A 25,940-nucleotide genomic window follows, 5' to 3' on the forward strand; every position below is an offset into this window, starting at 1 on the left:
GCCTCTGACAATGCAGACAGTCTCAATGATATAACCAGCTCTCACATTAGATAATCTATGGATCTCTCTTTGCATTTATATAAACATGTTGTGTGTAATCACCAATTGACTAGGAATCCTGCAGCATGCTCTAGCCACCTGCAGCACCTCGTGCTACTTTCCCACCAGGGATGGCCAGATGCCATGGGCAGACGAAGGAGGAAACGAGGGCCAGGCTGGTTGGTGATCAGTTGCCGTTTATTCCATTCTCCCCACGCACTATTTCAATCTCATTCCTGTCTCCTGCTGTCTCCCTCGCTCCTCTCTTGGCGCTCCTACTCTCTGCTGTGGTCTTTCTTCAGTCTCTCACCAACTTCCAGCATTGGGGTAGCAACCACACCCCAGGTCCAATAGCACAATCAACATATCAAAGCCCTTCCTGATCACCTGCAGCCAGGGGTCAGGCTCAAGGATGAAATGCCACTTAGGGGTTTTTCTCTTTTCCTTAGCCCAATAACTTAACTAACATCTTAACTTTAGTTATTTTGTATGGATACAGTAAGAGATACATTAAGCTAGCAGGGTAGCTCTCGTGGGGACATCTCAGTACAGTGCTCAGGCCAGATTAGTTTTTCCTAGACCTAGCAGGGTCCTAATCTAGTTGTTACTTTTTGGATCATGACAGAATTTGTTCATGACTATGCTATTCACTTACGGTTAAGTATTATGGCACTTTGCCCTGGCCCATTTCGATGCCAGGGTAGCTCACAGCTTGTTCTGGGTCCATCCACTCCCTTGTCGGGACACTGTTTTTGGGGTGCTAAGAACTTAGGGCAACTGAGGCTTAGTCGAGAGAAAAGATGCCCAGGAGTGAATATCATTCAGAGTCAATTAACTTCCAAGTTACAAAAGCATAGCATTAACTGTCTTTATGTGTCCATTCGAAAAGGACATTGCTCTGAATTAACACTGCAAAGGACAGAAGAGAATATTTACAAGTTAACAGAGTCTGATTAGGAGACAAAGATGATTGACTGGTTGGGGAAGCAGAGCACAAAGAAAGAGGTTACAAAAAAGCACAGAGGAATGAGAATACTGTGATGGAAGTAACCCAATAAACCTCACACTCTGTGGCAAGGCAGAAAGAACAAACCAATGTTATCCTACAATGTTGATTGAAGTGTTTTCAAAAGTACTAAATGTTTCAAGATATAAAAATGAAAGCTCCAGTTCTACTTATCAAAAGGTAGAATTTATCAGGTTTCTGTAGGCATATTATATTCATACATAATAGTATATTCAGTCCCATGTAGAAAATCTTGATCTAAAATTATTAAGCATCCATATTTTTCATAAGCACTGAAATTTTATCTTTAGTTCCATTACAAAGCTATACTTTAAATTATCTGTCAAAAGTCATTTTTCTGTTATAGACTTCTTGTATATAAGTCATTAGAAATCTTGCACGGCAGAATCTCCCACGGAAGAGCCTGGCAAGCTACCCATGACATATTCGATATGCCAAAAACAGTAACAATAATGGATCTCATTCCCCTGACCCTTGAACGTGACAGGGACAAATGAGACGTTACTGGCACCCACTTGAACAAACCAGTGATCAACAGGACGACAGTGGTATGGTGATACAGTAAAGTCACTCGAAAAAAATCTCATAATTATAGATCCAATAATGTCTTTGGTTAGCAAACTTGCTCAATTGTGGCTATTTTCTAAAATAAGCAAAATGAACCAAAAATTACATTCTTTGGGAATTCTATATGATTTTAGAATAATCATTATTATTCACTAACCATATATATTACAAAGATTAAATATTTCTTCTGACAATATTTTCTGAGCTGGAGCAATAGCACAGTGGGTAGGGCGTTCACCTTGCATGCAGCCGACCTGGGTTCGATTCTTCTGCCCCTCTCAGAGAGCCCAGCAAGCTACTGAGAGTATCTCGCCCTCACAGCAGAGCCTGGCAAGCTACCCGTGTTTTTCAATATGCCAAAAACAGTAACAACAAGTCTCACAGTGGAGATATTACTGGTGCCTACTCGAGTAAATTGATGAGCAAGGAGATGACAGTGACTGTGACAATATTTTCCAGGACGATTTATACAAAATTCACCTGATTCATATGTATTTATTTTTCAAAAGGGATCCCTTCTCTCTTTTAAGGATTTAATATTTACTTATCTTTTAGTATATATGTATTATGTATATGTGTGTATACACACACACACATATATATAGCCACACTTATGTGTTAGAAATTTAGAAATTTGGTGTCTGAAAAGTTCATTTTACAGGTATCAAAAATCTAAAACACCTGCAAGATTACCATGAAAGAAAATTCTCAATTCAAACAAAATAGCACATGTTTGAAAACTAGAAGTGAAACTTAGCTGTCTTAAACTCAAAACTATGTTTACTTAGACCTGACCATAAAACTAACAAGAAACAACTATTTTTAGCAATATATTCATTTTCTAAGTACGCCAACTAACAATGGACAATCTAAAACCACCTCACAATACTTTATGATCTTTTAATAAAGGAAAGTTAAATTATGATTTTACTCAAATGTACTACAGATATTACATTTTAAATTAAAGATATATTCTAAGAAAAATTCAGCTTTACCATATACTGTTACTTTTCCATTTTCAAACCTTCTACACATTTCACTATATTCATATACATTTCCATAACTTTCCTCATTCCTTTTAACCAGTTTCACTTTATGACATAATTGATTTTTTCTCTCAACAAAGATATGTCCACTCATTATTTTTCTTAAAACACAAATCTATACTTTTTATTAAACTTAGTACAATTTGGATTTCCCAAGTGATTTTAAAAATAATTTGCTACACACCTTCAAAACAGTCTCTAAATTTTTCATCAAGACTTAATCTTTAAGCTGTTGCTTTCTTAGGACTGGAGGAAAACCTAATTTAATCTATCTAGAATTATTCTCTTGCCTAAAATAATCCATTATTTACTCTCAATAAGCAATTCAAAAAAATTAAGTTCCAAAAAAAATAAGTATGAGAGCATAAATATTCCTAGAGATTTATGTCACTGACTTCAACCTCTCAAGCAAGATTGCCTGACTTGAATAGCAATTTTAAAATTTTGGCTTTTTGTGCTATAAAGCTATATGCAAAGCTTAAAAAACTATCTGTGCTTTTAATATTAGTCATCAGTTAATATTTAAAGAACTACTCTTTTAAAATTCTGTGAGAACATGAATGCAGAAGACGCACACATATATTGGTAAAATACCCTGCAAGGAATATGCGACGTGAGTTTTCTCCTGTTATCTCCAGTCACCAGACAGGCCTCTGGCCACATGCTCATACTCTGTCGGCTCTAAACAGTGTCCTGAAGTCAAGACTGCATGTGGCCCAATCTCTATTTCCCCCAAAAATATTCAAGGAGATGGACAAATACAAAATGATTTTCTTATATGTGGAATATCAAGAAATGTAGTAAGGGAAGAATAAATGAGGCTAGAGAATTTGAAAACCAGCCTTGAGTGATGAGTTCACTAATGAGGGTGATGAGGGTGGCTGGAGGAGCTTTAGGACATTGACAGATGCTAACATTCTGGTTCTGGTTCTGGTGCTAGGACATCATGTGCATGAAACTGCCAGTAACAATATTAAAAATCACAGTGCCTAAGTAAAAAATCAATAAAAATAATTTAAAATAAAAACTCTTTGGTTCAAGTATGTATCTCTTTCTTTTTTCCTTGCGTCCTTCCATTTTTTCCTTCCTTCCTTCCCTCCCACCTTCCTTCACTCCTTCCTTCACTCCTTCCTTCCTTCCTTCCTTCCTTCCTTCCTTCCTTCCTTCCTTCCTTCCTTCCTTCCTTCCTTCCTTCCTTCCTTCCCTACTTACCTCCTCCCCTACTTCCTTCCTTCCTTCCTTCCTTCCTTCCTTCCTTCCTTCCTTCCTTCCTTCCTTCCTTCCCTATTTCCCTTTTTTCCTCCTTCCCTCCTTCCTTCCCTCCTTCCCTCCTTCCTTCCCTCCTTCCCTCCTTCCTTCCTTCCATCCCTCCTTCCTTCCTTCCTTCCCTCCTCTCCTCCTTCCCTCCTTCCCTCCTCCCCTCCTTCCCTCCTTCCGTCCTTCCTTCCTTCCTTCCTTCCTTCCTTCCTTCCTTCCTTCCTTCCTTCCTTCGTTCCTTCCTTCCTTCCTTCCTTCCTTCCTTCCTTCCTTCCTTCCTTCCTTCCTTCCTTCCTTCCTTCCTGACTTATTTGTACAAATAACACAAAAGACTCATACAGTCACAGTCAATAGTCACCCCAGTCCCTCTAACCTCATACTGGCAGACAAGAGGCCCTCATAAAGATTTTGTGGGGCATCTTTGTGAGTTTGAACTGGTACTGGAGGGTCACTAGCCATTTGGATTTTGGCTTGGGCTTTGGTTTATGCTTCAATTTGATCCCGTGTTTGAAACTTGGTCTTTGTCTGGCAGAGCCTTAGACCCTTGGCAGTACAACAGGGACCTTTCCTGCAAGCATAGGGTAAACAATGTGACAAGTCAGCTGAGCTTTTATCTGCTCCCTTTTGAAATAGGACCTGACATGTTTTGGCTTAATAAGGACCTTGAGAACCTCATTACATGCACTTATGGCTTTAGCATTTTGACCTGAATCTTTGTCTGGTCCTTTTTGTACTTCCTGGCAAAGTCTGTCTTCCTAAGAAATTTGGGGTTACTTCTTTAAGTAGAAAAAAGAGAGAAAGAGAGAAAGAGAGGTCATATCCTTATGACCTGGGTTTCTTCTCATCATCTCTGTGCTATTATGATGACGGGCTGTGCATGGTGTCATTCTTGAACTTGGCCAAGTCTGCAACACAATTATAGCACCCTACGCACACTGGGGCCAGGGAAGCTAGAATTTTAATTCTTAAATTGACTAATATCTGTTATGAAAATGGAATTACAATGTCAGACACTTGGGATGTTTTTACTGAAAAGCAAATTGACAATTGCTTTCCAGATTCATTTGCTTGGAGAAAGGAAAGAAAAGAAAAGAAAAGAAAGAAAGAGAGAAAGAAAGAAAGAAAGAAAGAAAGAAAGAAAGAAAGAAAGAAAGAAAGAAAGAAAGAAAGAAAGAAAGAAAGAAAGAAAGAAAGAAAGAAAGAAAGAAAGAGAGAGAGAGAGAGAGAGAAAGAAAGAAAGAAAGAAAGAAAGAAAGAAAGAAAGAAAGAAAGAAAGAAAGAAAGAAAGAAAGAAAGAAAGAAAGAAAGAAAGAAAGAAAGAAAGAAAGAAAGAGAGAGAGAGAGAGAGGGAGGGAGGGAGAGAGGAGAGAAAGAGGGAAAGAAAGGGAGAGAAAGAGAGAGAGGGGGTGGTTCTGTTTGATGAGAGATTTGTAAGGAACAGAAAAAAGCATAAGTTTCAAAAGACAGCATTCTGCATTCCCAAAGCATAACCATATGGAAACGAAGACATTGCGAATTTTATTTGTACTTAGCTGTGTTAAAGGCAAAGGGGAAAAAAAACTAGTTCCTTTTTTTCCTTTCCCAAAAGTTCAGAATTTGGGGGTTGAGTCTAAAAACTCTATGGAACTTGTGGGAATCTTGCTTTAGGAGAGCCCTCCCATAATATGGGAGCTTCCTTACTCCTTACTTCTGCCTTACTCCTTCTTCCTGTTACCCTACATAGAGTTTTCACTGAGTCAGACCATTTTGCTTTCCCGTCCCTTGCTTTCAGTTCTGACTGCTTGAGGTCAAGAGCCTGAACCTCTGCACGGCTACAAGGTTTGGCAAGAGGCAGCCGGATTTCGGATTTCCTCTCCTTGCTGTCAGCTCTGAGCACTCCCCAGGTGTATCAGTGTGCTGAGCCGCTGCCTCTCCTTTCCTGCCAACCCTTTCTCTCTTCGTTGGCCTTGGAAGCCGGGCAGCGGCGGCTCACCCTGGGCCAGCGACACGCACTGGCCATCTGCTCTCCGACTGACTGCTTGTCTGGCAGTGGTCAGTAGGGGCGGACCAAAGCATTGATGAGCATGCCCATGGCTATGCTGGCAGATCCAAGCTCCCTCGGCCCTGTCAGGGTGCTCAGTCACTGACAAACAGCCATTTGACTCGCCTCACTCTCAGAATGTTTTCTCTGTGTCTTCCTTTCAGACGCCCCCCTAGTAAAGTGCAGAAGGACAATGGGAGGGTTTCTCTCAGGCTCTCCCAAGTCTGCTGCAGCTCCTGGAGGGAAACCTCCAGCCATGTCGGGTGGAGGTTCTACTTGTTCTTTTTTCTTTTCTTCAGTCTGACTTACATTCTGATCTCTTATGTCTGGCCACTTAACAGCCTGCTGGGAGCTCTGGGATCCGTAGGCCATCTTTTCTCTTTCCCACCACACTGCTTAAAATAAACAGAAAAAGTAAAAAGAAATAATGATAAAAACGTTACGGTACTTGAAAGACAGTTGTTCAACAGCCAGAATGTCTGCTCTATGTGCAGGAGACCTGGGTATGATTGCTGGTACTACATGGTCCCCCTCTCTTCGAGAGTAATCCCTAAGAGTGGAGCTCTGGAGAACCCTCTATGTGAGCCCCAAGCCAAATTTTAATTAATCAATGACTTTATGTACTTACATTTCCTCAGCAAGCTACAGTGGCGTATTTGATATGCCAAAAGCAGTTAACAACAAGTCTCACAATGGAGATGTTACTGGTGCCCACTCGAGCAAATCCATGAACAGTGGAATGACAGTGCTACAGTGCTAGACATCACAAAGGTAAATGTCTATGGAAATATGAGTACAAAATAATAACCTCTCTGGAACTTATCAAGAATTTTCTGGTAATTTTTTTTTGCTCTAGGAGGAGCTATTTTTTCCTGATTACATTCCAGTTGCTCCTAAATTTTATACTGTATATTCCTAAGAAAGAATGTGAGCATAACTCCTCTGCAGCCCTCAACATAAACATTGTTATTGCTGTATACCAAAGACCCTGGAATGATTCAGATCAATGTTTTACAGCTTATTTTTAGCTATAGTCTCTTGCCAACTTGCTTCCTTTCTATGACCCTTTAACCTTACTGATTGTGCCCTAGTCTCCATAATGATATTCCATATATGTGACTTTTCACCTGTGTTCTCTTTGGAATATTTTGGTTGAGAAGCACTGGCTCCCAGTTGATAAGTGATTTAGATGATTGATTTTGCAATCCTCATGTTTTTACAATTTTTGCTGAAATATCACAAAAGAAATGAAACATAATAATAAGCTAGATACCATCAAACAACCATTGTCCCATCTTTTTTCCACACTCAGCAAGGATTAGTTGTAGCTCAATGAAACATTACAGTTCACAGACATTCACAGTAGCATTCTTCTCATTAAGATGCTTTGGAACCATTGGCATGCTATCTCCTCCCCCTCCCCCCTCCCCAAGGGGACAGGGCAAAGGAGAAACCCAGATTCCCAGACACACATGGCATATGAGGAGACAGCTGCTTGCACTTTCCAGAGAAGGTACATCAGCAGGATTATTATTGTACCTTTGTGTGTGAGGGGAAGGAGGGAGGTCACACCCAGCTCTGTTTAGGGCTTACTCCTGCAGGCTTGGAGACTGTATAATGCTGGGCATCAAACCAGGGTCTGGTATGTACAAGGCAAATATTCCACCTACCGGTACCCACAATGCTGCTATACTATCTCTCCAACTCTCTTGTCGTCATTTGCTGTCAATACATTCTCCCCACATGTACATTCCTTTGGTTCATTAGTGCTAAAAATACAGGGGAACTTGATTAAGACAGAAACCTAAAATGTGTCCCAGGATCCTGGATCCACTTGGAAGAAACAAAAGTTTTCTATGTGCCTGGGTCCTGCTGAAACAGGGAAACTTGGATTCCACATTTTTTGCCTGTTTTTTTTATTAATTTTAACTTTTGGGTTACACCTGGCGATACACAGGGGTTACTCCTGGCTCTGCACTCAGGAATTACTGCTGGCGGTGCTCAGGGAACCATATAGGATGCTGGGAATCAAACCTGGGTGGGCCACATGCAAGGCAAACTCCCTAGCTGCTGTGCTATTGCTCCAACCCCTGCCTGGCTTTTTGTATCCTTCAGATGCCCCAAATTATTTCCTTTGAGGAAATTTGTTGCAAAATAGAGGTATATAAGGTACTAAAAGCATATCTTAAATAGTTCTTTAGTATATAAAATGTAACTGCTATCTATTTTCTTGAAAAGGAAAAGAATAATAAGTTCAAAGAAGAAGGGCATTTAAGTGGCAGAGCATGGGTGTTTGACTCTCCCACCAGCCAGAACAAAGCGTGCAGGGGTCCAGACACTTCCTTCCTGCAGTTTGCAAACAGCACTTGTAGTAACAGCCACGGCACCACATATTCAGGCTCCCTGTTATTGGAATATGGCTGTGGTTACAACTTAAGAATAGTTCTATTAGCTAGCTTTTGCTGCTAAGTGTCTGTCTCTTAAATCTTTGGCACATATTATATAACTTCAAAGGTCTAGTTTCACTGTGCATATTACTGCCAGTCAGCACAGAGATAAGATAGGAGGGCATGAAAGAGCTTTAATAGCCATAAACTCTCATATTTGACATGGCAGATTCATGACTGAGGGAAATGCTTCTTAAATGTTTTCTACTTGTGACTCCATCTCTCCCAAGGAGAACAACATGGCTGAGTGCAATGAGAAACATCTCAGATTCATTATGGAGCTAATTTTCAACTAAATTTTGGTTGTTGTGTCTTCAGAAATTTTTTACTGTTGTGAAAATTTTCAAGACTCTGAAGGTCAGTTATGTAACCCCATTAAAAAAATGCGACCTGATTTTTAAAGCTCGTCTGTAGTGAAATATATAATTAGGTATATAGATAAACGTTCATAAGAAGTAGTTTATATAGGGAAATAGCTAAGAGGTCTACTTTTAGAAATGACAGGTTTAAAAAATGATGGGTACAGGGTGGTCAATTAACCACATGTTCCCCTCCGCAATCCAGGAGTGAGGCCTGAGCACAAAGCAGGAGCTGATTCTGAGTGCAACCCAACACTTAAACCCACCTTGCCAAAACAGGTAAGAAGGCCATTGTGAGTCCAGACACCTGTATTCAAAACAATTCCCAGAACTTCTTAGCTCTGTCAGATTCATCAGTATACTTTCTCTACTATTTTTGCAGTTCAAAAATAAAGAAAGAATATGTTTCCTGAGATGAAGTTTGGGGACAACAAAGAAGGGTAAGTTTGGGAGAAAATTTTAAATCATTGTTCTAAAATTACCTGAGACCCGACTTCCAATGATATCATTTATTACAGGATCTTCTGTGTTGACATATGCTCAATCTAGCATGAAGAGCTCAAGATTTGTCACAGTTTATTAGTAACTGTTATATGCAGAATTGAAACTTGCCAAGATTCCTTAAGGCCAGCTTTGAAAATTCAGCTTTAAAATTACAATAAAGAGAGAGAAAATATTTGTGCTGAAATAGTATGACTTGGTTTTTCTTGCTTGTTTTTTTTTAATTATTTATTTGGGAATTAATCTTGTCTTCAAAGAAGAAAACAGTCGAATTATTTATTAGTAAATTATTTCAGTACATAAGTAATTTTAATGGTTGAAAAAACTTTAAGTAGGCTGCATTATTGTTTTAATAATTATTCCAACTGCTTTGTAAATAACTGAAAACTGCAACCACTCTAAGCTGAGCTTTTTAACATGGTATCTAGCATTTTCTACCAAAATTGTTACTCAGCAAAACTTATATTTAGCCACATTGCACTCCAATATGTGTATATGTAATTAACCCCAACTTGTGAATAGTATTTTTTCTTATTTGAAAAATCTATCATATTTTCAAATCGCTAGCATCTGTATTATTATGCATGTTTTTCTCATTATCTTTTATCTCTTGAAATCCCTTCAAGTGGCTATCACCCAAATTGTGTCTCAGTGACATGATTGTAGAAGTTTTTACACTTTCATTGCAAGTCACGCTAGATTCTTCTCAAAAAGAAATTTCTCAGACAAATCTGATAGTTGATCTTTTTTAATGTAATGATTTCTGAAAGTATAACAAAAAATTCACTGCTTCTGAGAACCTGGAACATCATACTGTGTCACAGCCAATCTGGCTTATAGAACACCTCTGCAGACTGCATCTCAACAAAAGAGAAATAATGTGGAAACCACAGAAAGGACTGTATGTTTTGAATATCTTCATTTGTATCTTTGAACTAAAGAGTGGGCCTTCCTATAACCTGTTATTTAGGCATGTGGACAATTTTCACCTAAGATCAATTGATGACCCTGAAGTTCATGAGAAACTTTTAGTACTCTCTTAACTATAAAGATGAATAAAAACGGGATATTATATAGAATTGGGATTTTTACCAGACACTGCCTTTCTTTTAGAGATACCTAAAGAGCAGAACAATTGCTCTCCCATACCTAAGTCATACTCTCTCCAACATGTGAATCTCTAGTTCCACTTCCTAAAGGTCTAGGCCACCATTCCAGTTCTTCACTTAAAGTATAAATATATTTTTATAATATATGCTATAATAGTCCATGTCTATCCTCCAAATGTGTGTAATTAATTTTTAAATTTTATACTACAGATCATCTGGTATTGGTTTAATTGCTTGGGCAGTCCAAGAACACAGTAGAAAGGCTAAAATTAAAACTGGAATAATAATTCCTGGGTTCCTTGGAATTTTGGAAATATTTTGAAGAAATAAATGTACTATGCTTCTCATCTAGCATGAGAGTCACTTATTCACACTGGAAATCAACCCCTCCAATTCAGTTAGGATAAGTAACTGCACTGATATATCATTCTAGCTTTTGATATGGCACAGACATTCTCTTCTCAAACTAGTTCTCTGACTTGGATTCTCAATTCTAAACCACGAAGTTGCTCAGAGAGAATTTTTCTCTGCTGCAAGGGTGGCTCAGTTCTGGCTAAGTGAAAAGCCTGGCAGTTTTAGTTATTGTTTATAACAGTTCTTTTGTTTTTTTTGTTTTGAAAAATAAAACAATAGTTATAAATATTTACATTTGAATTCAAAACATTTTGACAAATAGCAGCTGCCAAATTATTTGTGAAACTTGTGAAATCAAGTAGGGAAATAGAGGAGACAAGCATGCTGCTGCTGGGAGCAACTATTTAAATATATTGCAATTTAAATAGTAGAAGAAGGAACCAAAAGTTCAAAAGTCAAAGTCATGAATAAAATACAACCCTGAGACATAGAGAAGTAAATAAGTATGGCTTGATATTTTTCACAGTGTGTGAGAAGAATCAAATGTGATGATCGAAAATAAAATACCTATTTGTGATTAAAAAATACATTTTTGACCAATTCTATAGATCACAAAATATTCTCCATCAAAAATTGAAGCACCATCTTGTGGAATTTAGAAAATAATTCATAATAGAAAAAACAAGTGGGAAATTTTTCTCTTATTCCTTCTGGATATTTTGGCAGATTTAATTATATCAGTATAATGCATATTAGCACTGCACTGCACTGTTGTCATGTTGTTCATCAATTTGCTCGAGCGGGCACCAGTAACTTCTCCATTGTGAGACCTGTTGTTACAGTTTTTGGCATATCGAATATGCCACAGGTAGTTTGCCAGGCTCTGCCGTGCAGGCAGGATACTCTTGCTAGCTTGCCATGCTCTCCGAGAGGGATAGAGGAATTGAACCCGGTTGGCCGAGTGAAGGCAAACACCCTATCTACTGTTCTATCGCTCCAGCCCAAAATAATGCACATTAACAAAAGTAAACGTGCTTAATGCTTAATTCACAGCACTTCAGAAGTCTCAGAGTTGGTCTCCTTAAGATGACTCGTTTGGACACAGATTATTTCAAATTGTGGGTAATATAGGATTGGAGACCAAGATTTTTCTCTTCAACTAATCCCTTTGCTTTAGTCTTAATCAAAGAAATAAGCATTACTCCCTTTTATTACCTAAACATATGTAGTTTGAGAATAGGCCTTGTTGTAAAAAGAAAATATCTCTCAGAACTCAAAATCTAAAACATTTTTCCAAGGTCCTGCCTCCCTTCCCCAGTCTGACTCCCCCATGAAGAATTTAACCAAAAAATTTAACCAAAAAAACCAAAGGTTTTTATATAAGAAGAAACTCATGAATAGGTGAACTGTCAGTGCAACAAGAAAGAAGTTATACGTCACTGTGCTTGAGAGTCTAAACCATTTGCTCAACTTTGGATGTAATCCAGGTGATTGACTTGATGTAACTCCTTCACACTGGCAGTTTTGTGGTTTTCAGGTTGAGAAAGACATCCTTTTTGTCTTTACTTCATGTCCTAGGTATCCAATCTGTCTATCCTATTCCATGTCCACTCACTCCAGGCTCTGAGATCATGTCCATAGTCTAATGGTGCTGCTATCTCTAGGGACAAAAGGCTGGCTCTACTGCTGGGTTAAAGGGTCAAAGGAAAGACAAAGAATCAAATCAAGAAAGAGCTTTATTAATAACATTCTGGCAGGTAGGAAGATGGTGAACTCGTTCTCAAAGAAATCATCTTGTCTGTATTATAATAAGCAAAGGTTTTTATAGGGAAAGATCCAGCAGAGAAGTAACTCATGTGAAAGACCCAGGATTGATAACCAATAGTACATGGTTCACTGAGTAACATTGGGAACACCATAGCAAAGAGTCAGGGTAGCCTCTGAGCATTGTCAGTTGTGGCCCAAAACACGAACAAGAAAAGAAAGTGTTACTGTGAAAATCACAGTGAACAGATAGTGGTAGGCCAACTTAAATATGCATATTCTTCATTAAAACAAATATAGAGTTTAAATACCCCCCTCTTTCAGTACAGATAAAGGGGTACCACTCCAAATGGAGATTTTTCTCTTAAGTGTAAATTTTTATTTCAAAATAATAAGTTGAACTTGGTTTATACAGGTTCACCTGTGCTCTCTATTTCATAAAGTTAAGTATCTCAAAATAAGATAACCTTCATGATAAAGAGTCATATTTTGGAGTTATATATGCTCAAGGATTATTCCTGGCCCTGCAATTAGTAATCACTCCTGGCAGTGCTCTGGGGACTATATGAATGTCAGGAATCAAACCCAGTTCTAGCACCTTACTGGCTCTACTATTTCTCCAATATTTGACTCTTATTAACCAAATGGCTGGGGATTAATTTTGCAATTCTCCTCGGATTTCTTAGATTCTCAATGTTCTCACATATAAAAAGAAAATCAAATCAATTCACTGTATCAGTGTATCATTGTCATCCCGTTGTTTATCAATTTACTCAAGTAGGCACCAGCAATGTCTCCATTCATCCCAGCCCTGAGATTTTAGCAAACTCTCCTTACCTGTCTTTCCCAACGATTGGAGACTTATTTCAGGGTCAGGGGAATGAGACTGTTATTATTACTGTATTTGGCATATCAAATACACCACAGGGAGCTTGCTAGGTTCTGCCGAAAATGTATATGTAAGCATATAAAAATATCAAATGATACAATTTCAGGGGCCAGAGGGATAGTACAGCTGTACTTGTGTGTACGTGTGTGTGTGTGTGTGTGTGTTCTTTCTGGAAAAAGAAAATACACAAGTACATCTATGAAAGGCTGGAGAGATAACTCAATGGATTGGAGCACAGGCTTTTCATGCAGGAGGTCTGGGTTCAATCCAGTATCTCTAGGAGTGACATCTCATCCCTCTCCCCACCTCATCCCCCCCCATACACATATACACCCACCAACCGTGGTCGTTTGGGAAGACCATGAGCCCTGCAGGTGTGAGCAAGAAAACAAAATTTCACAAGTGAATGGTTTTTGATCTGCTCTGTCAAACTTCCTTCCTTAATGAAAGACTGTTAAGAATTACTATCTTAGAAGTCTTTAGCTTCTGCTAATGCAACAGAAGACACCATTTAATTACTTTTCTACACTAATACTTTCAGCGGACCATGGTCATCCCATTGCTCATCTATTTGCTTGAGCAGGCACCAGTAAGAAAATCGAATCAATTCAATTCTTAATATTGAATAAGATCAGGGCTGGAGCGATAGCACAGCAGGTAGGGCATTTGCCTTCATACAGCCAACCAACCAACCTGTGTGTAAATAACATCTGCCAGGGGAGAACTCTCCCCACTCCCCCTGGTGGCCGTGCCCGGGTTCAGGGGGGTCAGTCCCTGGCCGCTCGCCCAGCCAGAGTGGCCCAGGCCATGGGGCAGACAGAGGAGGAAACAAGGGCCAAGCCAGTTGATTGATCAGTTGTCATTTTTTCCATTCTCATCCCCATTCACTCCTGTCTCTCTCTCTGCTTCTTTCCCGGCTCTCGAACTGGCACCCCCCCAACCCACTTTCACAGCCTAGTTAAATACCCCAAACATGAGGGGGTTGGGGTTTACACATAGGTCTGGTCACAATCAATAGAGGTAAAGTTCTTTCCCTCAGGGGATGCTGCTTCTAGGACAGATTCTCTTTCACCAGGATGACCCACTAAAGGGTGGAATCCCATGGGTGTGTTTCTCCTCTTCTTGTCCAAAAAACATATAAGCATTCATAATATTAATCATTTTGTATAGACACAGTAAGAGATACATTAAGCATATAGAATTGCTCTCCTGGGGTCATCTCGATCTCAGACTATAGTGCTCAGACCAGATTAGTCTTTCCTATCCCTAGCAGGGTCCTACTCTCATCATGACTTTTGAATCATGACAGCATTTGTCCATGATCAAGCTCTTAACTTATAGTTAAGAATTGTGGTGCTTTGGCCTGGCTCGTTTCGATGCCAGGGTAGCTCAGAGCTTACCCTGGGTCCCTTCAGTCCCTCGTCTGGACCCTGCTTTGGGGGTGACTGAGGGCAACTGAGGCTTAAGTTGAGAAAGCAGATGAATAAATAATATCCGAAGCCAATAAAATCCCAAGTTAAAGAAGCATAATATTAATTGTCTTCTTGTGTCTATACAAAAAGGATATTGCTTTAAAGTAAACTATTCAAAAGACATAAGGAGAGAAGAAAGGCAATATTAACTTACAATGCAAGTTCAAGTCCTAGAAAGATCTGACCTTACAAATTAACAGAGTCTGATTAGAGGGAAAAGCTGATTAACTAGTTCGGTAAGAGAGCATAGAGAAGTGGTTACAGTTAAACAAAGGAATGGGAGTGACTCGGGAGCACCTTGATGGGTGTGACCCAATAAACCTAAGCTTTTTATGGCAAGGGAGAAAGAATAAAGCAATGTCGTCCTACACCCGGGTTCGAATCCCAGCATCCCATATGGTCCCCTGAGCACTGCCAGGAGTAATCTCTGAGTGCAGAGCCAGGAGTAACCCTTGTGTATTGTTGAGTGTGACCCAAAAAGAAAAAAAAATTGAATAAGATCATTAAGTCAATTACTTAGTAACTCAATAGAAGCTGATATAAATCAAGAAAAATATATTTCAGGTGCTGATAGAAACTAATCAGAAATATACACAATATGCAATCAGGTTGTAATATAAAATATAATATAAAAATAATAGTGCTTTTTTGAGAACAGTAATCAATATCTGGATACAAAAATAATTGACAGTCAGTGTTTTCCATCAGCATCAAGATACTGAGGGAATTTGAAAAGATCAGCCAAGAAGAAAGTCTGAACAATTATTTCACAGCAAATTTCAAGTCATTTTTTGAGAGTTATTTGGGGCCCATGCAGGATCAGATATCTTTGCTGTTTTAGTCATTTTATTTTTCTATTTTTTAATTTTTTAAAATTTTATTGAATCACTGTGAGATAGTTACAAGCTTTCATGTTTGGGTTACAATAACATAATGATCAAACACATACCTCCACCATATACATTCCCCACCACCAATATCCCGAGTATACTCCCCCTTTCCAACCCTCCCCCTGCCTCCATGGCAGACAATATTCCCCATACTCTCTCTCTACTTTGGGGCATTATAGCTTGCAACACAGACACTGAGAAGTCATCATGTTTGGTCCATTATCTACTTTCGGCATGCATCTCCCATCCCAACTGGTTCCTCCAGCCATCATTTTCTTAGTGATCCCTTCTCTATTCCATCTGCCTTCTCCCCTCCGCTCATGAAGCAGTCTTCTAGCTATGGGGAAATCCCCCTGGCCCTTGTATCTACCGTCCTTGGGTGTCACCCTCATGTGATATTATTCTATACTCCACAAAGGAGTGCAGTCCTTCTATGTCTGTCCCTCTCTTTCTGACTCATTTCACTTACCATGATACTCTCCATGTTTATCCATTTATAAGCAAATTTCATGACTTCATCTCTTCTAACAGCTACATAGTATTCCATTGTGTATATGTAGCAAGGTTTCTTTAACCAGTCATCTGTTTTAGGGCACTCGGGTTGTTTCCATATTTTGGATATTGTGAACAGTGCTGCAATGAATATATAGGTACAGATGTCAATTCTACTGTGCTTTTTTGCATCCTCAGGATATATTCCCAGAAGTGGTATTGTGAGGTACTCATTTTATTTGGCACCCTTAAAGGTATGTCTTTGCTACAGACTACAGCAAATGGTCAAATTTTTAATCCTTCCTATGAACAATATTCAGGTCTCTCATCCCATGGCGTGATACCCAGGGATCACTCCATCCTGTGAGTGATATCCTAGAATTTCCTTCTTCCTGTGAATTGTGTCCTCATTCTGCATCTGCAATTCAAGTTTCTGGACTCTATGACCTGCCTTTGTGTTTGATGGTCCAGTAATCTTTGTCCTTTGGCTTTTCCTTTGTCTAATGTCTGAACACGTAAGAGCTATTGTTTCTTTCTACAGTGAAAAATGCTTCTGTGCACAGATGTGGGGCCAAAGGAGGAAGCTACCTGCCCAATGCCTGCTTTTACCTTCTTTATCCCCACCCCTATTATTTCCAAGCAGGAGATATTTAAAAAAATTTGATTGGATTGAGATTAGCCTCTCCTCCACTTTCATCATAACAGTGATATTTTTAGAATAATTTCTAAATCTTTGATAAATTTAGAAATTTATCCTTGATAAATCTGGGGCAGAGTGACAGCACGTAGGGCATTTGCCTTCCACATAGCTGACCCAGGTTCGATTCCTCCGTCCCTCTTAGAGAGCCCAGCAAGCTATGAGAGTATCATGCCCGCATGGCAGAGCCTGACAAGCTACTGGTGGCATATTTGATATGCCAAAAACAGCAACAACAAGTCTCACAATGGAGACATTACTGGTGCCCGCTCAAGCAAATTGATGAACAATGGGAAGACAGTGCGACAGTGCAATTTCTAAATTCACTTGTCTCTGACTGGTAAAAGGCCACAGCGTGATGGTCTGTTGTCTCATCAGCAGATATCTATTTCTTTGCAAGTCATAGTAATACTGAATCAGGCTGTTTGTTTTAGTGAGGCAAGATTGTTTTTAGTGAACAAGTTGTCCAAAGAGATGTAAGGAAAGAGAAAGAGAGGAAATGTGTGTTCATGAGGAAATATAGGCTTCTCCAGAGTGGAAAGCCTGATGACAGGCAAGTGAGATATTGATTCAAGGGAGAACACAGCCTTGAAGAGCAAGCCTGAACCTGGCTCTATATGTTCACCTGTGAATCTCAAAGTGGCATCGTAGTGGCATAATGCCTTGAAATAGGGACCAGGTTAGCTAAAGAACTTTAATTGCTGTGGGGGAGCAAAATTTTCCACCAAAAAACACTTTGGTAAAAGGACTATTTCATAGACAAGGCTCTGAAGCCTGCATGGAGGTTGATCTTGGCCGGAGACTTTTACCCTCCCTTAAAAGTCTCCTTAACTCTGGTATAAACAAAGGCAGGTGTAAATCTGTATGAGTCATGTCTCTGTTACTGAGACTTCCCTATGACCTCTCATAACTGAACTTTCTCTTCTTCCTCTTCTCCCCAGAGATTGGGTGTCTTCATTGAACTTATTTAGAATGGTGTCTGAAACCAAGAAGATGTGTATTCTGTCTCTCTGGGTTTCATCTCATATATGAGGAGATACATCTATTATTAGTAAATTTCTTTTGAAAAACCCAGAGGAGGTTTATGAGAAAATTTCCTGTGTGACCCTGCAGTTTTGTAAGAGTTTTGTTGAGACATTTGAAATGATTGACTTTAAGTCATACTGGAGTCTAGCAGGCACAAGGATTTACACAGAACAGAAAGGGACTGTCATTTAGTAAGATAAATATTTGTCCATATACTTTTTTTTCTGTCAAGAGAAAGTATTTAGCTATACGGGAACTTACAAGTTTAGATGGAAATTGTGCCCAGCTGTGCAGGAGGGATAGACAAAATAAAAAATTGTCCCAAAGAGAAGAGGAAAATATCCAAAATAGAAGAAACTGTCATTGTAGTGCATCAGAGGGCCCGGAGCAGCCAAGGGGGACCTCAGACTCCAGCAGATCCAGGTCTTCCTCTCTCAGCTCCAGAAAGCAGTGGGCTCAGAAGAGAGTCAGAACAGAGAGGAAACCTAGCACAGGTCTCAGGTAAGTCATGGAATAGCATGTGTTTTGAATCCCAATGGGATGGAACTGCGAGCATAGACAGGAGCTGTGACATAGCAGGGACAGAAGACAGCTGGCTACACGCCATGCATGTGGGAAGAAGGGCAGAGGAGGAGACAGGCAAAGCACAGTTGGCTTGTCCAGAGCATTTAGTAGCATTCCTGTATGACAGCAACAGACAGGACGCTGTGACCTTCAAAAATAGTTCCTGAAGGCTCTCTCTTTCTCTCTCTTCTCTCTCTCTCTCTCTCTCTCTCTCTCTCTCTCTCTCTCTCTCTCTCTCTCTCTCTCTCTCTCTCTCTCTCTCTCTCTCATTCTCTCTCCTTGGTACCAGTAATGGAACCCAGGTCCTCATCTATACATTCTGCTATGAAGTCACATCCCCACCCCAAAATTGTGCATCCCAGACCAAGCCTCATAGTAGATTCTTTGTATAATCTACATTCTTTAAAGAAAGATGCCAGGACTTGGACCCAGACTTTATGTATGAAAGGTATGAGCTTTATTCCTGGGCCAAATTCTCTTGTCCCATTAAAAAAATAATGTCAATTCACAATTCACCTCATCTACATAATGCTACAAACTGACGTAATTCAGTAAGTATATGTGTAAAAATGAATATAAAATACAATTAAAATGGCTCCTAGGCAAAAAGATAGCAGAATGAGCTGGAGTACATATTTTTGCATGCAGGAGTTCCGGTTTGATGTCTGGCCCTTGTACTTATCTAAATACCACCTCGAGCAACCCCCAGGAAATGAGCCAGAAATAGACCTTGATCACTGTTGGGTATGGTGCAAAAAAATATAAGCACTAGCAAAAAGAGTTCTGCTGCTAAAATTTTCAGCTTATCCCATAGGTCTTTTTGCATTTGTAAGAGCTCAGGGCTGGATTCCGTGAGAGTAATGAGAAATCTGACCTTACCCCCAAATAAAATTCCAGAGGGTAGAGAAAACACAAAGGGTACCCTTGGAAATAAAAAGGGAAAAGCACAGAATTACAGAATGACTTATTTATTCCCAAGTACATCTAATGAATGGTGCTAGGTAACCATGCGAGCAAGGTCATCTGTGCCATGCTCCACTGAATCAAGGTGAGGGAGGAATTACTTTGGATTACTGAGGCCCCAAATGAGAATCATTTTGAATTATGTCCTGAAGGTGGATAGGGATTCTTATGTAAGAAAATAAAAAAGTACAGAAATTTGTAATTTGTATGAACAAACACCTTTTTGTCATATTCAGAAGCCATCAATAGTAAGTGCTATCAGAATCCAACATATAGATTGAGAAGGGAAGTGGATTTACATAAATAGGCTGGGGGACTTGATACAATTCCAGAAAACCTGTAAGTGTTTTTTAAGTGTCCATCAAACAATTATATACAAGAAAATGACCAAAATATGTTTTTGTCCAAATGTTTATTTATTGTCCTTGCTAAAAATCTTTTTAAAATCAGCACTAGCACTTACTGTAAATCAAATAGAAAATATATTTATTGAGGAAAAGGGACTACGATAGCTGGCTTGTCTCCTAATGCCTCACAGTACACAAAGACACTGTTAACATTCTGTACCTGCTGCAGTCACCTTGGCATAATATAACAAACAGCAACTTTAATGGCAGTTTAATTAGATTTACCATGGGGAAGATATCACTTGGGAGATGTGATGTTTCTATATTTGGAAACCTGTATGATGGCTTGAAAAAGAAAAACATGCCCAACAAACAAAACATTAAAAGACTAAGAGCAATTATTCTTTTCCCGTTCTTCTTTCAATTTGAATACATATGGTTTTGTGTTCTCATATTGCAAATGCCTAAATGTCTTGAAAGCTTACAGTGACTGCATATGGAAAGGAAGGTTGTATGACAAATTTTGGATTTTATTAGTAAGCACTATATCTTCAAGAAATAAAATTGAGTCTACATATTTTTTAGTTGAGAAATATAAGAAGGTAGTTAAATCCATGCTCAAAATAAGTAGAAATTACTCCCCAAACTGAAGAAATAACATATTATCTTTAATTAAAAGAATCAGCAATATATTTTTATTATAGGCATCACTTTCCTAGCACTATTGAGACTAAAATCCCCAGACATAAGGAGCTTTTTAAACTATCTTTTAGAAAGGAAGGAATAAAGATGAGCTTGTAGAAGAAATACTTTATGAGTTATTTCTATAGTTCCCACATAAAACATATGGCCAAATACTTGACAATCATATTTTCACCTGCAGTGGGAGCCAAGCAAGACAGTTTCATGCATCTGGGTGATTTCTGTCAGACTGAATTTTGCTAGTTCCCGAGACTAGCAGGTGGCAAGACTCTGACTGGAGGAATCCTGGACAGTTGTTTACTTCTCCTGAGAATTCTGCAAGAAGATTCACAGACATGAAGGGATAATCCAAATTTTCCACTTTTTTTTTCAGAAAAGCTAGAGAACTAAGAACTACTAATATAAAACCCACAAAATATCAAGATTCCTCAAACCTCTTTAGATAGCTTTATAAATACATAAAACTATTGGTTGAAGCATCAGACTCTAAGAACTGGTGAACAGAATGAATCCTACCAGGGCAGAGAGAAGTCAGGAGTGGGATGGGGATGGTGAAGTGGCATGTGTGGGGGAACCTTAGACAATGGTGCAGAAAAAAGACACTGTACTGAAGGGTCTGGTTTTGGGGTGTTGCTTGTATAAAACCCTATACTTGGCTACAATGTAATATTGTATGTGATGGTGCTTGGAATAATTGATTTATTACTAAGACTACAATAAAAATAGTATAACTTGAAAATATCTTCATAGGAAGTAAAATTTAAAATTATTTTAAATAATAATAAATTTAAAAGCACATACAGTCCTCAATGAATCAATAAACTGGAAATATAATTTAGTCATGCTTCAATAATCACAATGAGCCTTTTGTCCAGTTCTAAACAAGATGTTGAGGCTGCATTTTTTTCAAAAAGAGCTTTGGGGAGGGGAATCAGGAAAAAGTGGACCAGATGGATCGTAAGGACAGAGGTGGAGGAGCTTGGGCACTGTGCCAATGGTGAAAGTGTAGTGACTTTATACCCCAAAGATATGAAAGGTCACACTATTATAATAATATTATTTAAAAAATGACAATAAACAACAACTACATGAACAACATACATTTTCAAAGTAAAAAGAGAAATAAAATGTTTAATTTGCCTCTGAGGACTGACTCCTACATGGTAAGATGTGCGACAGGGCTCTGAATAGCGGAGATTCCTGGACTCCACTTGGGTCTGCTGAAAAATAATTCTGGGAATAGGCAAAGGATTGAGTTACCTGCATTTTATTTATTTCATTTTATTTTTTAATTTTTGGACGACACCTGGAGTTGCTCAGGAGTTTCACTTAGGTCTGCAATTAGCAATTTCTCTTGCCGGGGCTCAGGGGACCACATGAGGTACCTACAAACACCTGCATTTTAAAGATCTTACCTGACACACAGGGGACCTCTCACACACAAAGTTCATATTCACAAAGAGAAACACTCTCAGAGAAATTGCTCCCAAACTTAATGGGTCAGTAAACAACCAAAAATACACCAGAGAGGAACAGGTGAAAGAGACGCTTGTATATAACATGCATCAAACAAAAGATACAGGGGAAATGATGTTCCAAAGACTGCCTTCCGTAATGCTCAGGCATAGTGGGTGAATCTATGGGTGTCATGTGTTTAGAACCTGTGGAAAATAGGTGATTGGTTAGTTTGCTGCTGGATGCTTATATCTGTCCCTGCCCATGTCAAATTCGGACCATGTTACCACAAGTTTAGAAAGTGGTGGATAAGTGCTGTTTTGGGTGGAGAGGGTCTGCTTGCTTAATCACCCAAAGTCAGCTCTTATGGAGTTGGTGCAAGTTTTAGGTGTGGTGCTTGCATCAACTGCAAAAACACCTGGTGTTGATATGCTGGCAATGGTTAGAAGAACATTTTCTTCTTCTTCTTTTTTTTTTTTTTTTGAGAAATACCTGTAAATTCTCTTGGGCTGTTCTTAGCATGGTGCTCAGGAGTTGCTCAGGAGTATTTAGGAGGCCAGGAGGTGCTGGGGATCAAACACAGTCTTCTCACATGCATGTCATGTATTCTAGCCTTTTACACTATGTCCCCAATATATGAAAACATTTTTTTTTAGAAAACTGAAACAAGAATCTGTAATCATAGGATCAGAGTTGCATGGTCTTCCTAAAGCTTAATGTGCCGTGGTAAATGCGTCGGGCTAGGAAAATCTGAAAAATTAAGAAATACAGGAAATATTTGGGAATTTTAAAGTAAAGTCATCTTATAAGAATTGAGGACTGTAAAATATACTTGACTATTTTGTTTCTATTAATATTACTCTATGAATTGATCAGACATGTGTGTGACAGAACAAGCCAGGTATGGATTGATGACTGTTGCAGGGGAAATTCCTTCAGATCACTTGGGTTCATATGAGCCTGTATAGATAAATAAATTGACATGTGATATATTAGTAGAAAAGATAATAGTATATGTATGGAGAACTTACATGGCTGTAAAGAAAGTAGGTTAAGGAAAAATAGCGCAGAACTATCCATATTGTTTCCAGAAAGGCTGGACCAGTCGGCATTCTCATCAACAGTGAAAAAGCATCCCTTTTTCCCACATCCATGCCAGCACTGGTTGCTTTTGTTCTTTTGAATGTGTGCCAGTCTCTGTGGTATGACTCCACAATACCACTTCTGGGAATATATCCTGAGGATGCAAAAAAGCACAGTAGAATTGACATCTGTACCTATATATTCATTGCAGCACTGTTCACAATAGCCAAAATATGGAAACAACCCGCGTGCCCTAAAACAGATGACTGGTTAAAGAAACCTTGCTACATATACACAATGGAATACTATGTAGCTGTTAGAAGAGATGAAGTCATGAAATTTGCTTATAAATGGATAAACATGGAGAGTATCATGGTAAGTGAAATGAGTCAGAAAGAGAAGGACAGACATAGAAGGACTGCACTCCTTTGTGGAGTATAGAATAATATCACATGAGGCTGACACCCAAGGACAGTAGATACAAGGGCCAGGGGGATTTCCCCATAGCTAGAAGACTGCTTGTTGAGCAGAGGGAAGAAGGCAGATGGGATAGAGAAGGGATCACTAAGAAAATGATGGCTGGAGGAACCAGTTGAGATGGGAGATGCATGCCGAAAGTAGATAATGGACAAAACATGATGACCTCTCAGTGTCTGTGTTGCAAACTATAATGCCCAAAAGTAGAGAGTATGGGGAATATTGTCTGCCATGTAGGCAGGGGGAGGGTTGGAAAGGGGGGGTATACTCGGGATATTGGTGGTGGGGAATGTATACTGGTGGAGGTATGTGTTTGATCATTATGTTATTGTAACCCAAACATGAAAGCTTATAACTATCTCACAGTGATTCAATAAAATTAAAAAAAAATAAAAATAGTGCAGACTAGGAGTATATATTATTTCATTTTTGGTTTTGTGTTTTAGTCCTACCCAGTGGTGCTCAAAACTTCTGAGTCCATGCTGAGAGAACACTCCTGATGGGTGGTTGGGGGGTTACCTGCAGTACCGGGGCTTGAGCCCAGGGCAAGCACCATATCCACTAACCCATCTCTCTCACTGCAGATAATCATCTTCTAATCTAATAAAAATAAAGCTTTGTGCCTGTTTTTATTGATTTTTATGTATTTAGAAACATGAATTATTGCAAGGTGCTCAAAATGCTTGTAATTCTTTGATCCTACGTGTAGAATATAACATTGGAATTCTCCCATAGGTGCTGGAACTATAGCACAACAGGTAGGGCATTTACCTTGCATATTGCTGACCCGGGTTAGATTCCCAGCATCCCATATGATCCCCTTAGCACTTCCAGGGATAATTCCTAAACGCAGAGCCAGGAGTAACCCTGAGCATCACTGGGTGTGACCCAAAAAGCAAGCAAGCAAACAAACAAACAAACAAAAAAGTATTCCATAGAAAACATGACATAACTATCCACAGTTAGTTAAAAAAGACCCTCAGAGAAGGGAACTGTAGGACGACATTACTTTGTCCTCTCCCCCTTGCCATGAGTAGCTTGTCCCGATTTTTCCCAGAGTTTAAGCTTGCCCCAGTCACACCCATCAAGGTGTTCCTGAATCTCTCCCATCCCTTTGTTTAGCTATAGTCACTTCTCCATGCTCTCTTCCCCAAAAGAGTTAATCCGCGGCTTTCCCTTAATCTGACTCTGCAAATTTGTAAGGTCAGACCTTCCTAGGATACTGAATTTATATTATATAAGTTAATATTGCCTTTCTCCTCTTCTTGTGCCTTTTGAATAATTTACTTTAAAGCAATGTCCTTTTTATATGGACACGAGAAGACAATATTATGCTTTTGTAACTTGGGATTTAATTGGCCTCAAATATTATTCCCTCCCGGGCATCTGCTTTCTCCACTTAAGCCTCAGTTGCCCTCAGTTCCTAGCACCCCCAAATCAGGGTCCCGATGAGGGACGGGATGGATCCAGGGCAAGCAGTGAGTTATGTGCTACCCTGGCATCGAGATGGGCCTGGCCATAGTGCCTAATTCTTAACTATAAGTTAAGAGCTTGATCATAGACAAATGCTGTCATGATCCAAAAGTAATGATGAGACTAGGACCCTGCTAGGGATAGGAAAGACTGATCTGGCCTGAGCACTGTAGTCTGAGATCGAGATGGCCCCAGGAGAGCAATTCTATAAGCTTTAATGCATCTCTTATTGTGTCCATACAAAATGATTAATATTATGAATTCTTATATGTTTGCTGGCTGAGGAGAAGAGAAACACACCCATGGGACTCCGCCCTTGGGTGGATCCTCCTGCTGAAAGAGAATTAAGTCCTAGGAGAAGCATCCCCTAAGGGAAAGGAACCTTACCCTATTGATGGTGACCACACCTATGTGTACACCCCAACCCCCTCATGCTGGGGAGATTTAACTAGGCTGTAAGAGTGGGTTGGGGGCCAGATCCACAGATCCTGAGAGAGACCGAGAGCCGGGAGAGAAGCAGGGAGAGAGAATGAAATAAACTGATCGAACAACCAGTTTGGCCTTCTTCCTTCCGTTGCCTGCCCTAACCGACAGCACACACAGTGGTTCCAGGGCACCAAACTCGGGTGGTGAGACAGAGCCGCCCGGAGAGCCCGCGAGTACACGCGCCCCTCGGTGAGCCTTAGTTTTTTACAGGGAACCACAAAATCCAATCAAGTTAGAAGTTGCATATTTGTAGGTGCTACCCACTATTTTCTATTGACTGCTAAGCAGAACATTATTTTTCTATCATAAAAATAATTTTTTGCAAGGAGACTGTCATGGAGATAGCTAAAAATTAGGATCAGCAGCAAAATAATTTCATAAATACCTAGAGACTTTTAGGAAAGTTCCTCAGAAAATGGTTTCCTATAAATGTT

The sequence above is a fragment of the Sorex araneus genome, chromosome 1 (genome assembly GCF_027595985.1).
Source record: "Sorex araneus isolate mSorAra2 chromosome 1, mSorAra2.pri, whole genome shotgun sequence".
Classification (NCBI taxonomy): Eukaryota; Metazoa; Chordata; class Mammalia; order Eulipotyphla; family Soricidae; genus Sorex; species Sorex araneus.